Source organism: Arachis ipaensis, chromosome B2 (assembly GCF_059453495.1).
Source record: "Arachis ipaensis isolate K30076 ecotype BB chromosome B2, ASM5945349v1, whole genome shotgun sequence".
Taxonomy (NCBI): Eukaryota; Viridiplantae; Streptophyta; class Magnoliopsida; order Fabales; family Fabaceae; genus Arachis; species Arachis ipaensis.
Genome location: NC_142437.1, coordinates 16,540,817 through 16,553,638, shown reverse-complemented (window position 1 = coordinate 16,553,638; position 12,822 = coordinate 16,540,817). Strand labels below are relative to the sequence as shown.

Sequence of the window (12,822 nt, the reverse complement as noted above, 5' to 3'; positions counted from 1 at the left end):
GTCATCAAGGGGGAGATTGATGAGTTTGGAAAATGCAAATTTAATTTTGATGATGAACAAACATTATTGAAATATTTGATTAACAAAATTATTAATTTGATTTTCATTTAACATATGTTAATTAATAATTTTGTTGCAAGTTTTAAATTGGACCGAAATAAAAAGAAATGTTGCTAGCCCAATGATTAAAATATTCAGCATTAATATGAGTTAGTTTCTTGTGGCTGAATGGAAAATAAATTACTTGGGCCAGAATGATTTTGGTTGCTCCAAGCCCAATTGTGTTATATGCTTAAGATCCAATGCTTGATTTCAAATCCATCAGGAAAGCAAATGTTGACATTTGCCTCATGCTTTTCAACGGATCCCATTTCTCTTCTTTGAATGGATTCCAAATTTAATTTGCTAGCATTGAAAACATAAGTGAGAGAGAAAGTGTCATTGATTTGACTACAAGCACTAAGGCTACACGCTTGTCACCAAAGAGAAAGGGAAATTGATTTAATTTATTCTCTATCTTTGTTTCATTAATTATTGTTCACAATTTCTCTTTCCTCTCTTTCATCTCTTTCTTCTCTTCGGTCAATGCCCAGGAAACCATGGAAGCAAAAATGAGCTACCAAAGTGAAGGAAGAACAAGCTACAAGACCATCATGATGATGGCAAGAAAACATACTAAAATAAAAATGAGCTGTGGCTGAGATTGTCACCAAATATGGATAGATTTGGTGAGGTAATCTTGAGCTTTTCATGCTCAAAAAGGAAGAAGAAGATTCGGCCAGCAAGGTTAGATTCTTGGAGGCATGGCTTGTCTTTGATTCTGCTCAACCACCACAGGAAGTAGCTAGAGTAGCGAAGTGATGGTAGAGGCAGAGATTGAAGCAGATGAAGTCATCATCATCATGAAGCATCAAGGGCTAGAAATCCATCTTGGAGAGCAAGCCAAGGATGGAGAGCTCGGATTGATGAAGAGTGATGACTAAGGAAGGACTAGAGGTAATTGCATGTTGGTTATTGCATGGTTATCTCTTCTCTCTCTGTGGGCCGAACCGGATCTGTTTATTGAAGGAAGAAGGAGTTGGCTTGGGTTTTTGGCTTCAAGTGTGGAGGCTTCCCTCTTCTATGAAAAGAGTGAACAACCACTGTTTGGAGCAAGGAGTTAGAAGTAAGCAGTGAGAGTGCAAGGCACAGGATTCTCAGAGCTACCTAAGCTTACAGATTTTCTTCTCCTTCAATGTATTATGTTTTGTATTTTTCTGTTTAATTTTGTCATGTCTTGAGTCTCATGGAAAAAGGCAAACAGTGAGGTTTGTATGAAAAAGCCATAGAGCGGAAAAAGGCAGAGAGTGCAAAATTAAAAGAAAAAGCCATAGATGTCCTTAGAGTTCCTTTGTACATCTGTGTTGTGTTTCATGATTCTGTGGGAATCCCCTTGTAAGTTGGGTTAGCACTTTACAATTTGTAATCAGGTTGATTATAGTGAAATTCCATCATTGTTGTGATGGAGACTGGATGTAGGCTGCACTGCACGTAGCAACTGAACCAGGATATATCTGGGTGTAATCTTCCTTCTCTCCTACTCCATTTCTGTTTTCTACTGCACAGGAGCAAAAACCAAAAATGTCTCGTGCCAAGTGACGAGACCAAATGAAAAAGTCTCGTGGCTAGGGACGAGCTAAAAACAGAAAAGTCTCCTCTAAGTCCAGCAAGTGTTAGCAAGCAAAAAAGGGGGCTAAGATTCAACCCCCCTTCTCTTAGCCACTGAAACCATCAATGAGATTATCTTTTTTTTATCATCATGTTGATAATATGAAAATTATTTAGATTTTGCATTTTTAAATGGATTATGAAAGCAAGAATATGCGGGACATTGTTGAGCTTTGACAAAAAAGAAAAAAGAAAGAAAAAGAAATGATGCATGACTAGGGGTGGCAAGCGGGGAAGTCCGTCCCGCCCCACCAAAAGCTCGCCCTTTGGCGGATTGGTCTGCCCTGTCCTATCTAATGAGACGGTCCTAAAATCTCACCCTTAGGGCTGGCATTGGGTAAGGTAGGGTAGGGTTTGGACTCTACCCTAACCCTACCCGCGGGTTAAAAACTTTCTTAAAATTCTACCCTACCCTACCCGCGGGTTGAGAATCTCTCAACCTTAACCCTACCCACATCTTAAAGTTCTAAATTCTACCCTACCCGACCCTACCCGCAGAAAAATAAAAAGTTTTTAAACAAATATAAAATTCAACCATTCAAAATTTCATACATATTAATAAAAAAAAAAAAAAAAACTAAGTTCAAATAAAAATTAAAAACAATAAAATCTTAAAGAAATTCAACATAAAATTACAAATAATATGATCATTAACTAGCTTAGTGGTTATTTCAAATTTTTATAAGAAAAAAATTGTGAGTTCGATATTCACTTTCTTCACTACATATATAACTTTTACATATATATTATATAATATATTAGTGGTGCGAGTAGGGTAGGGTAGGGTAGGGTATACCCTGAACCCGTACCTTACCCTACCCACAAGCAAACTCGCACCGCACCCTATCCTACACGCAGCGGGTCGGATAGACAACCCTACCCGAACGGGTTGGTCCAGGTTGGGTACCCGCAGGTAGGGTATATATTGCCAGCCCTACTCACCCCGTCCTGCCTAATGGTGGGTTGGCGGCCCAAGCCCGCCAAATTTCTTTTTTTTTTTTTTACTATTAAGTATTAAATAATATATATAATTTCACAACTATTTTAATAAATTTCTAATTTCTAAAGACAAAAAAATTATAATTTCTAAATTCATAAATATTAAAGTCTTTATAATTATAAATATGTAATAAACATAATTATAAACCAAGTTTTTTGAAACAAAATAATAAAACCAACATGGTCCAAAACAAAATAAATATCGTCCAAAGAAAAATAAATATTATCTTCAAAGCAAAATAAACATAATCCAAAATACTAAATTAGAACTAATGTTGGAAAAAGTTGGGTTTTGGACTAAAAAAATTGTAAAAAATACTCCTGGCTAAAAAAATACTGAATCCGGCGAGGAAACCCGCCTCGCCCTGCCAAAACCCGTCAAAGCCGACGATTTTAGCGGTGTGAATTAGACGAACTTTTGATTTGTGGCGGTCTAAATTTTTCAGTCCGATCTGCTTTTTTTGGCAGGTGACACAAACTGGCTCGACGAGTTTAGACCCATTTGCCACCTCCTATGCATAACCGAAAAACATAAAAGAAGAAGGAGGAGATGATGCTCCCACTATTTAATCCGTTTGATTAAATGAGATTTTAATATATTTTAATGTATAAATTAAGAATAATTATTCTATTGTTTCCAAAGAAAAAAAAAGAGAATAATATGAAATATATGTACTATTGAGATTTTGATATTTTTTAATATTTTAACGTGTTACAAAAATATTTAACTCCAAATTTTATTACTTTAATAGAAATAATAGTTTGTTATTATTAATGTTAAATATATGTATTATGATTAACGTTAAATATATGAAACATATATATTATAATAATATATTTTATTTATTACGTTAATCATGAAATATATTAAATTTTTAGGATAAATATTTTTAAAAAAAGTAAAATATTTTATACTATGTAACAATAATAATAAAAATATATTTACTGTTAAAGTAGTAAGTTTTATGTAATAATAAATTGAGAATAGTAATAATATTTATATATTTTATATTATTATTACTAATCTCTATAATGATAACAATAATAAGTGAAAAACATTAATTTTGGTTTTGTGAGAGAGACGTTATTCATCTTTTTTTTTATCAACATTAATTTTTTCTTTGTCAGAAAATAAAATTTTTTTTAGGATTTTTTTGTTCAAACATTTTTTAAGGACAATTTGAGTTGGGTATAGATTTTTTAGGCAAATATATGTTAACATATATGGAAAAAAATTCCACTCAAGTCTGTTAACCCACAATATAAAGTCCTCAGCTCTAGAATCCCGAAAACAAAAAAAAAAGTTAAACACGGTAATAAAATAGAATATTTTTTCATTAACACCCTAATGACAAATAAATTAAGAGATAATTTCTGTAAGCTTTTTGTGACTGCCAGCAGATATGATGTAACGGCATTTTGTCACACTTAAACTCTCACACACGTGTTTCTTTGTGATCTCTTTCACATAGGATCCACACCTATAGATAATATATTGAATCCACACCAAAGACTTTCCCTAATTATCAAGATAAGAAGAAGCTCAATTTTCTTGATGACCTGACTCATTCTGAATCTGATATTGTTTTCTTTTTACCACTTAGAGGTGTTCCTCATCTTAGTACACCACCAGTGACTAATACATCTGTGCCTGGAAGTCAAGACACTGCAACCATTGCAACAAAACCAATTCGCATGACTCCTAACTTTGTTACGGGATTGGAGGATTTGTCTCAGCTATGGACTCAGTCCCTCAACAGATTAGATGGCATATTTGTTCGCAAAACCTTTGTTAAATTGTCTTTGTAAAATTTTAGTCTAAACACAGTTGTGGAGAGAAAAGATAGGGTGGGTAAAGTTAGGAAGAAGTAGAGCTTGTTTGTAACCCCATTCTTTATTATATAGTAAGTAGGGTATTAGTTTTTTTTTTACCATCTTCAACAATTTTAGGTTGATTATTATTAGGAGGTAGAGGTATAGTGATATCATTTGATTTTGATTTTATTTATTTTATAATTTTAATTATTTAAAGAATATTATATAGTATTATTATATATTTATTTTTATTTTATAATATTTGATTAATTTAATTAAAAAGAAAAGATTATATATATAATCATATTATTAAATAGGGTAAAGTATTAAACTGGTCTTCTATGTTTGGGCGTAATCCTGCTTTGGTCCTTAAGATTTAAAATATCCTATTTGAATCTAAAATAGTTTTATTTAACTTCAATGTAGTCTAACCGTAAGGTCAAAATTAAATAATTAACAAAATATTCTACATGACAGCAGTACAAGAACAAGGTCGATAATCTGGAGAATAAGTACAAGCTCCAGAGGTACAAAATCAACCGTGGATGCATCAATACATTTATTTATTATTATTCTTACAATTTAAATGAAATATTTTTATAGAACTAAAGAGAATGATAAATAAATGTATTGATGCAGCCATGATTAATTTTGTGCCTCTGGAGCTTGTACTTGTTCTCCAGATTATCGACCTTGTTCTTGTAGTGCTGTTATGTAGGACATTCTGTTAATTATTTAACTTTGACCTCACGGTGGGACTACATTGTAGCTAAATGAAATTTTTTTAGATTCAAATAGGATACTTTAAACCTTAAAGACCAAAACAGGATTTTGTCCAAATGTAGGGAACCAATTTAGCACTTTATCCTATTAAATATTAGGTTTTGAAAAAAATATTATTAAAATAGTATATATATATATATATATATATATATATTAAAAAAAAAGTGAGGGACAAAAGGTTACGCCTTATATAGAGTAGCTATATGTATACAATATTGCTACGTTTCTAAAGTGATGCAGTAGCAAAGATAAGTGTAGTCTATTCTTTTGACTTCTGATAAGTATGAGTGATGGAAGCATAATTTTTTGTTCTCAAGCGCATCACTTGAATAGCGTATCCTATTTTGAATGCCAAAAGCGTAGTCTTTGAAAATAGGCAACATTTGAATAGGCATTTCCCACAAAAGCGTCTCCAAAGTAATAAAAGCGCAGCCTTTGCTAAAGATATTATTTTTTTTAACTACACTTTTCAAAATAGCTGAATGAGTGATTTTTTTGAATAAAAAATTAAATTATTTTAATATTTATTTATTTTCTCACTTTTTTACTTATTAAAACTAAAAAAATTAGTTAATATGTGATTTTTCTAATAAAAATTAGACTTTGAATTTTCATTTTACATTTAGAAATATATCTTTTAAAAAAAATAAATCAATTTTTGACATCCTATTAGAATAGTTTTTTTTATTTAGTTAAAACTTTTTAAATTTACATTGTACAAAAAATAAAAGATCCTAAAATGAAATTATGGAAATGAATTTCTGAATTTTATTCATAATCTAATGTAATCTAAACCACTTTAACTTACAAAGTGAAGCTTATATAAATACGGAGATAAAAATTCTTAAAATGAAATGAAATCTTTCCAGATTTTACCTGTACTCTAATGTAATCTAAACCGCTCTAACTTACAAAATGAAGCTTCTATAAATGCAGTATTTAAGAATTAAACCAAGCAACTAAGAAACTAACAAGAAATCGAAAGAAACCAAGAAACTAAGAAGGAGAAGAAAAAGAAAAAGAGCGAGTGTAGAAGACTTAAATAATAATGCAGGAAGGACTGAAGAGGAAGTATATGCTCTTTTAAAGATGAATATGAAAGATATCATAGAAGAAGATGCAGGAATGACTCAAGAGGAATTAGATGCTCTTTTAATGATGGATACGAAGGATATGAAAGATTTGCTTGTCTTGGACGATAATCAACCACCCTATTCTTGTGATGGCAACAAACAGTTCCACATAGTTCTTGATGATGAGTGTTTGTCGGAAGTTATGAAGAACCACGGGGAGTCGGAAGCTATCAAGATAACTCAACAGTGTTATTTCGCTGGCATAAGTGGTTATCAACCACTTTAGTCTCAGCTTCAGCCTCAACCTCATCTCCAACTGCATATAACGAACATGGAAGAGCAGTGTGCTATTGACGTCGGTGTTAATCAACCACCTCAGCTAGACTCTCTGCCTTAGCCTTGGTCCTGGCCTCGGCCTCAGTCTCGTTATCAGCCTCGACTTCAGCCTCAGCATCAACCCAAGTCGTAGACAGATGTAAGCAACATGACAGATCAGTTTTTTACTGACATGTGTGGTTATAAACCAACTCATATGTTAGAGCTGATTGCCAACATCGATAGTCATTAACCACTTCAACCTCAACCTCAACCTCAGGTCTGGCCTTGGGAGGAGAACAAAGCCTTTGAGTGGGTTATCGCCAATTGTTTTCAGGATGCTATACACAACTGCTGGGAGGTCGTGGCTGCACGACTCCCCGGAAAGACCCCGGCATAGCTGCATGAGCGCTTTCTGAAGCTGATGACCGACATCAATGCCATCCAAAATGGTTATACTACAAACACTCTTTTGAATGTTGCACCTGAGAACATGATCATTATGATAGTTGTTCTTGTTACCATATTGGAATACAACCCTCTCTCCATCCCTATCACCAATGCAACACTGCCACCACTACTGCCGCTGCCTTATTGGACTCATCATCAACATCACAGGTGGCTACTCTATAGCTCCTCTTAACCACCAGAGAGACTTCGAGGAGGAACCAAGTGAGAGAACATAAAATGAGAAGACACCACATCCAACTCAAAACCTTAAGGTGTCAAGTCAATGGATCTCTCATCTTATAATCTCCTCATTCTTCCTTATTTTCTTCAATCACAACTAGAAAATTGCTTAATACAAATAGATTTATAGATAGATTTGGTCTTTATTACAGATGAATTTTTGGTTACCGACGGATTTTGTCCCTCTGTAAAAGTCTTGTCGGAAATTATTTACCGACGAATTTTTTTCCGTCAGTAATTTACCGATAGATTTTTATCAGTTACCGACAGATTTTTCCTCAGTAAATTCTCCCCTCTATTTCTCTTGGAACGTCAAACTTTCCAACGGATTTTTCGTCGGTAATTAGAGATAGATTTTTCGTCAGTAATTAGCAACAGATTTTCCGACAGATTTTCCGTCAGTAATTAGAGCCTTAGAAAACCATTCCAAACTCTGAATACAGACAGAAAATTTGTCTGTAAATCCGTCAATAAGATAAAATAGAATTTTTTTTAGATTTTTTCATTGCAAAATAAACCTGTTTTCATACAAAATAAATATAAATTTAATAAATACAAATTTTTATCTAATTTGTATTCAAATATTTATAATATTTCAAAAAATAAACAAATTCATCGTATTATCAAACTAAAAGAAAAGTACTATAAACAAGCAAATTAATATAATTCAAAACATAAACAAAGTGTATTGATACATCAACTATAATAAGTAACCATACTAATGTATTGACTCAGGCCATTAATCAAATACTGAGCTTTTCTCAGTGTAATAAAAATAAGAACATACACCATCTGTAGTTGTCTTCTAATTTATCCCAAAAATAATTTGGGAGTTGAAAATAAGGCCATCAGGTTCATGCTTCAAGCATTTTTGTGTAACATCCATGAACACTTCCCAGCACTTTGGTGCAATCTTTCCCGAGGGTTGGATCCATACCAAAGGAGTAAACGTTACATTTATCTGTAACGGTCAGGCGTTGGAAACACTCAGGGGATAAGTATCCAAATGTACCTACAAGTGAGACTATTTTTTGAATTATTTAATTACATTCTTTGAAATAAGCTTAGAAAATTGAATAAATAAATCAATTACCTGCAACATAGTCTACTGCAATTGGTTTTGACTTGGAAGTAGATAGTTGTCCCTACAATGAAATTTCAAGGGATGACAGATTCAAACAAAAGCTATGGAATCTGATGAGTGCCTCACAACTTGATATTTATCGAGCACAATTCGAGCATTCTGGAGATTCAAAGGAATATTATGATGAAAGAAGAAAATATAAATACAAATAGGGATTAAAATTGAAGCAAAATGAGTAGCAATTACAAGATTGAATTCTCAAGTTCAGTGTGATCACAAAATTGACATCAATATGAAAGAAAGCTAATTAAGACCAACTTTATGAACGGTAACAAATATGTAAGGAATAGCTCCAAATTCATAATGTATAGTGGACCAGCCAGAGCACTAGGAATGTAGGACAAATAATCCAAAGATTACACAGCCAAAAGAGAGACAGTATGAACTTACAATGAAGGCGGGGTGATCAAGAGTTAATGTTCCATATAACCTGCAAAAGGTAATACAAGAAAGAATGAACTAGACAAAACTATTAAAAAACCATGCATAGTTTCATTCATAGGGAGGACATCTTTGAATGTTGTCAATTATTGACAAATTAGAATAAGAACAACTATATGATTAGAACATAGGAATTCTCTCCCATTTATAATGAAGAAGAAAAACCATAAAGAGCAAGAGACATTAAAAGGAAAGTTAAACAAATTATACCTTTATAGTCACAGACAAAATTCCATTTGCAATCTGGTCAGGACCAGAACTGAGTTAGTATTATATGAAATTTGAATGATAAGAACATAAAAAAAAAACAATGCATAATGGCATGCATGCATGACTAGACTATAAATTATGCTGCCATTTACCATTTCTTGGAGGAGCAATGATTGATCTTCTTTCTATAAGTATGCCAGCGAAACAAGGCCTAACCTTAAACAAACACTTTCCACCCGCAATCTCTGATAGTCAGATGCAATGGCCCCAGAAGACATTGCAGTAACTTCAGGTATCTGCCTTTTCACTTCACAAAGTAAAATAAACATATCTTCAACTTCATCACCCTGGATTTTTCTATAACCAAGCTCTTGATGTTTATCAAGAAAATATCATTTGAAGATTAAAACTGAATATTAATTATATCAAATTCATATTCTAAAGCATTGGAGAATGCAATTTGGAATAAGCATTTAGAATTACAAACAAGTTTGATTGCAAGAAAGGGTATCCTTAATAAAGAAGGATTCATATATGGTGATTGAATAAGGATGAAGAAAGAAAAAGGAAAAAAGATAAGGGGATTCGGGCAACAGTGGTGCAAGGGGTGTGACGGAGAGATTAGAAAAGGGGTGTGACGGAGAGGCGCCGCCGATGAAGGATTTGGAGGGAATGGGTGAGAAGTTGCCACCGATGAACGTAAGACTCTTAAATTTTTAAAAGTTATTAATTAATTATTTATGATGCATTATATTTATTTAAGAATGTATTTTGGAGATTTTTATATAAAAGTTGAGTAAACTCTTATTTTTTATTTAGAGTTTTTGTAATTGAAAAATAGTGAATATTTTATATGTCTTAATTTTAAATATTTATATTTTAATCTTATTTTATAAATGAAGAAGAATTAATTTATCTATCTCTAATTTTTATTTAATTAGCATTTAATTGAAACTAATTTACAAATTTGTAATTGAAAAGTATTTTAAAGATGGATATTTTATATTTAATTTAATTTTTAATTATTACCCCATCTTTTTATTTATTTTATAAAATTTTAATAAAAATATCTAACCTATCCCTAAAATTTTAATAAAAAAATCTAAACCTAACCTAATCTAAACGCACACACACATTTCAGAAAGGGAAAGTAAGGAAACGGGAAAACAAGAAAGGAAGGGAAAGCGGGGGAAGAAGAGAGAAAGAGAAGCGGACAGGAAGAAGAAGAGGAGAGTGGGGGAGGAGCCGTCGCCGCCTTGCTGCTGCTTCGCCGCCACTGCACTCTGCCGCGTCACCGTCGAACTCGCCAAGCCGCTGTCGCACACCAGAGGAGAGAGAGATCGAGGAGAGAGAGAGGGAGAGAGAGAGAGAGAGAGAGAGAGAGAGGGAGCCACAGCGGGAGGGAGGTCGCCACCGCATCCTGCTGCTAGCGCCGCCGCCGTTCGTCCTCTCCACTGCCAGACGCCGTCGTTGGAGTCGTGAACAGAGAACGCGGGTGAGGGAAACCGTCGCGGAGCTGCCGTCATCGCCGCGTTGCTGGGCTCGCCGTCGTTCTGCCCGTGCGGCTGCTGCGTTGCTGGAGCTCCTCGCCGCCGTTGCTGGCGCCGAAAATCGCCTTTGAAGCCTGTGTCTGTTGGTAAGCCCTAACGCTGCTTCAGCTTCTTTATCCATTAAGTTTACCTTTACCGTGAGATTTGTCGCTGAGGTTGTCTGTGCCAGGTTATACGGTCACCGCCAGTTTTTCTGCCGCCTTTGCTCTGAGCTGTTGTTGTAGTGAGTTTTTCCGCTGCGGGCTAAAGCCGCTGCCATTGGAGCTTGCCGGAGTTAACCTCTAGAGCTGCGGCTGCATTGTACTTTAGTTCCTTGCTGGTACAGTAAGTCGTTCTTGCTTCGAAACTCTTTTTGTCACTGTTCTGTTATGTGGCTGAGGTTTTGCGATGCTATTTGCTATTTGATTGAGTTTTAGTTATTTCTTGTTGCTATTAGAGTAGCTATGGTTGCTGCAAAAGTGATTTAGAACTGCGGTTGTGGCTGCCACTGTGATGAGCCAAGGAAAAAGCTAAGGGATTCAACGCGTTTAATTATGTGGATTGCGAATAATTAAGGTAGGGGTTTTCTTAAAATTTATTTTATCTTATCTTATAGAATTGTTATAAATAGATATTAATGTGAGAAACATATGTCTGTGATTGTGATTGTCTTATGAATGTGGTTCTTTGCTGAACTGAATGACTAACTGCTTGATTGCTTGAGTGGTGTGTGATTGTTGAAAAGAAATTAGTTTGAAAAGTTATTTAGTTGATTATTACGAAAAGTGGTTTTTCTTAGTTTTGAAGTTAATTTGATAATATAAATGAATCGGCTTTGGAAATGATTTGAGATATGAAAATGAATTAATTTTGGAAGCGATTTAATTTTGAATTAGTTTGATTTTATAAATGATTTAATATTTGAGCTGGTTTAATTTGAAAAAGATTTTTTATTAGAAATGGTTGGATTTGAGAATAACTTGATGTTAGAACTGATTGAGTTTTGGAAAAGGATTGAGATTTGGAAATAGTTGAGAAAGGGTTAGAGGAAGGTTTGGACGGGACCCGAAAAGGGTGGCAGAGTCTGAGTTTTAGAGGAGATGCTACCGAAATTTTATAAAATTGGAAGTTTCGTTTGAAGTAATTATTTGGAAAGATTTGATTTTAAACATTATATGTTTTAAGATTGATTTATTTAGAAAAGAAAGAATTATATTTTGAATCGGGATTGTTGATGAACAGAATGGAAAGAAGGATGATGGGAATTGACTTCGAAATATGATTTTTGAATGAATTTGAAAATGAAATATGGATTGGCGAATAATGATGATATTGAGAATGACTTAGATATTGATGAATGATGAATGAATTATTCACATGGCTTATGAATTTAAATTATCTGAGACACGAGTTTCCCTGGATAGATGCAGTGGCTTGCCACCACTTGCTCCAGGTTGAACTCGATACTCTGTTGACCCTACGACGTAAGGGTGACCAGACACTTATAAATTCCCAGGAATGGTACCCCCATTGAGCGATTTGATATATATATATATATATTATATGAGAAAAAGCTATGCATAGACTCACGGGGATGCGCGTCGGAGGACAATCCAATGGTTTAGCAAACCGGACTTGTCGTTGGCTGTATAACCGACAGATGAGCTCATTAGCCATAGGACAGGCATGCATCATATGCATTTGTATGCTTTTCTTGGGTTTGAATTTGTTTTGATTTGCCTAATTGTTAAACTGTTATTAATTGCTACCTGAACTATTTGTCTGTTTTGCCTGTGTTTGTCCTGGTGTGTTACTTTTGAGAATGAGCTTTGGTAATGAATTGATGATTGTGTTGATTAATTGCGTGATTAGTTTCTGATTAAGATTTTCTTATAAGAAAAGAAAGGTTTTGGATTTCTGGATATTTAAATATTGAATTTTCAAAAAGGGTTTTTGGATGACTGGTTATTGGTTTTTAAAAGATTCAAAGGACGAACAATAATCACTGAGCTTAAAAATAGATTTCTCTTTAAATATCTTATTATGACAATTCTGAAACTCTGTGGTGAGACCGTGTGGTTAGGTTCTCACCTTCCTATAGCTTTACCTTTTCAGG

The 12,822-nt window shown here is 33.9% G+C and overlaps 1 pseudogene; it reads left to right on the top strand.

Moving 5' to 3' along the window:
• The first annotated feature begins 6,393 nt into the window (after positions 1-6,393).
• LOC148573136 (uncharacterized) lies at positions 6,394-7,335 on the top strand (annotated as a pseudogene).
• The last annotated feature ends 5,487 nt before the right edge of the window (positions 7,336-12,822 follow it).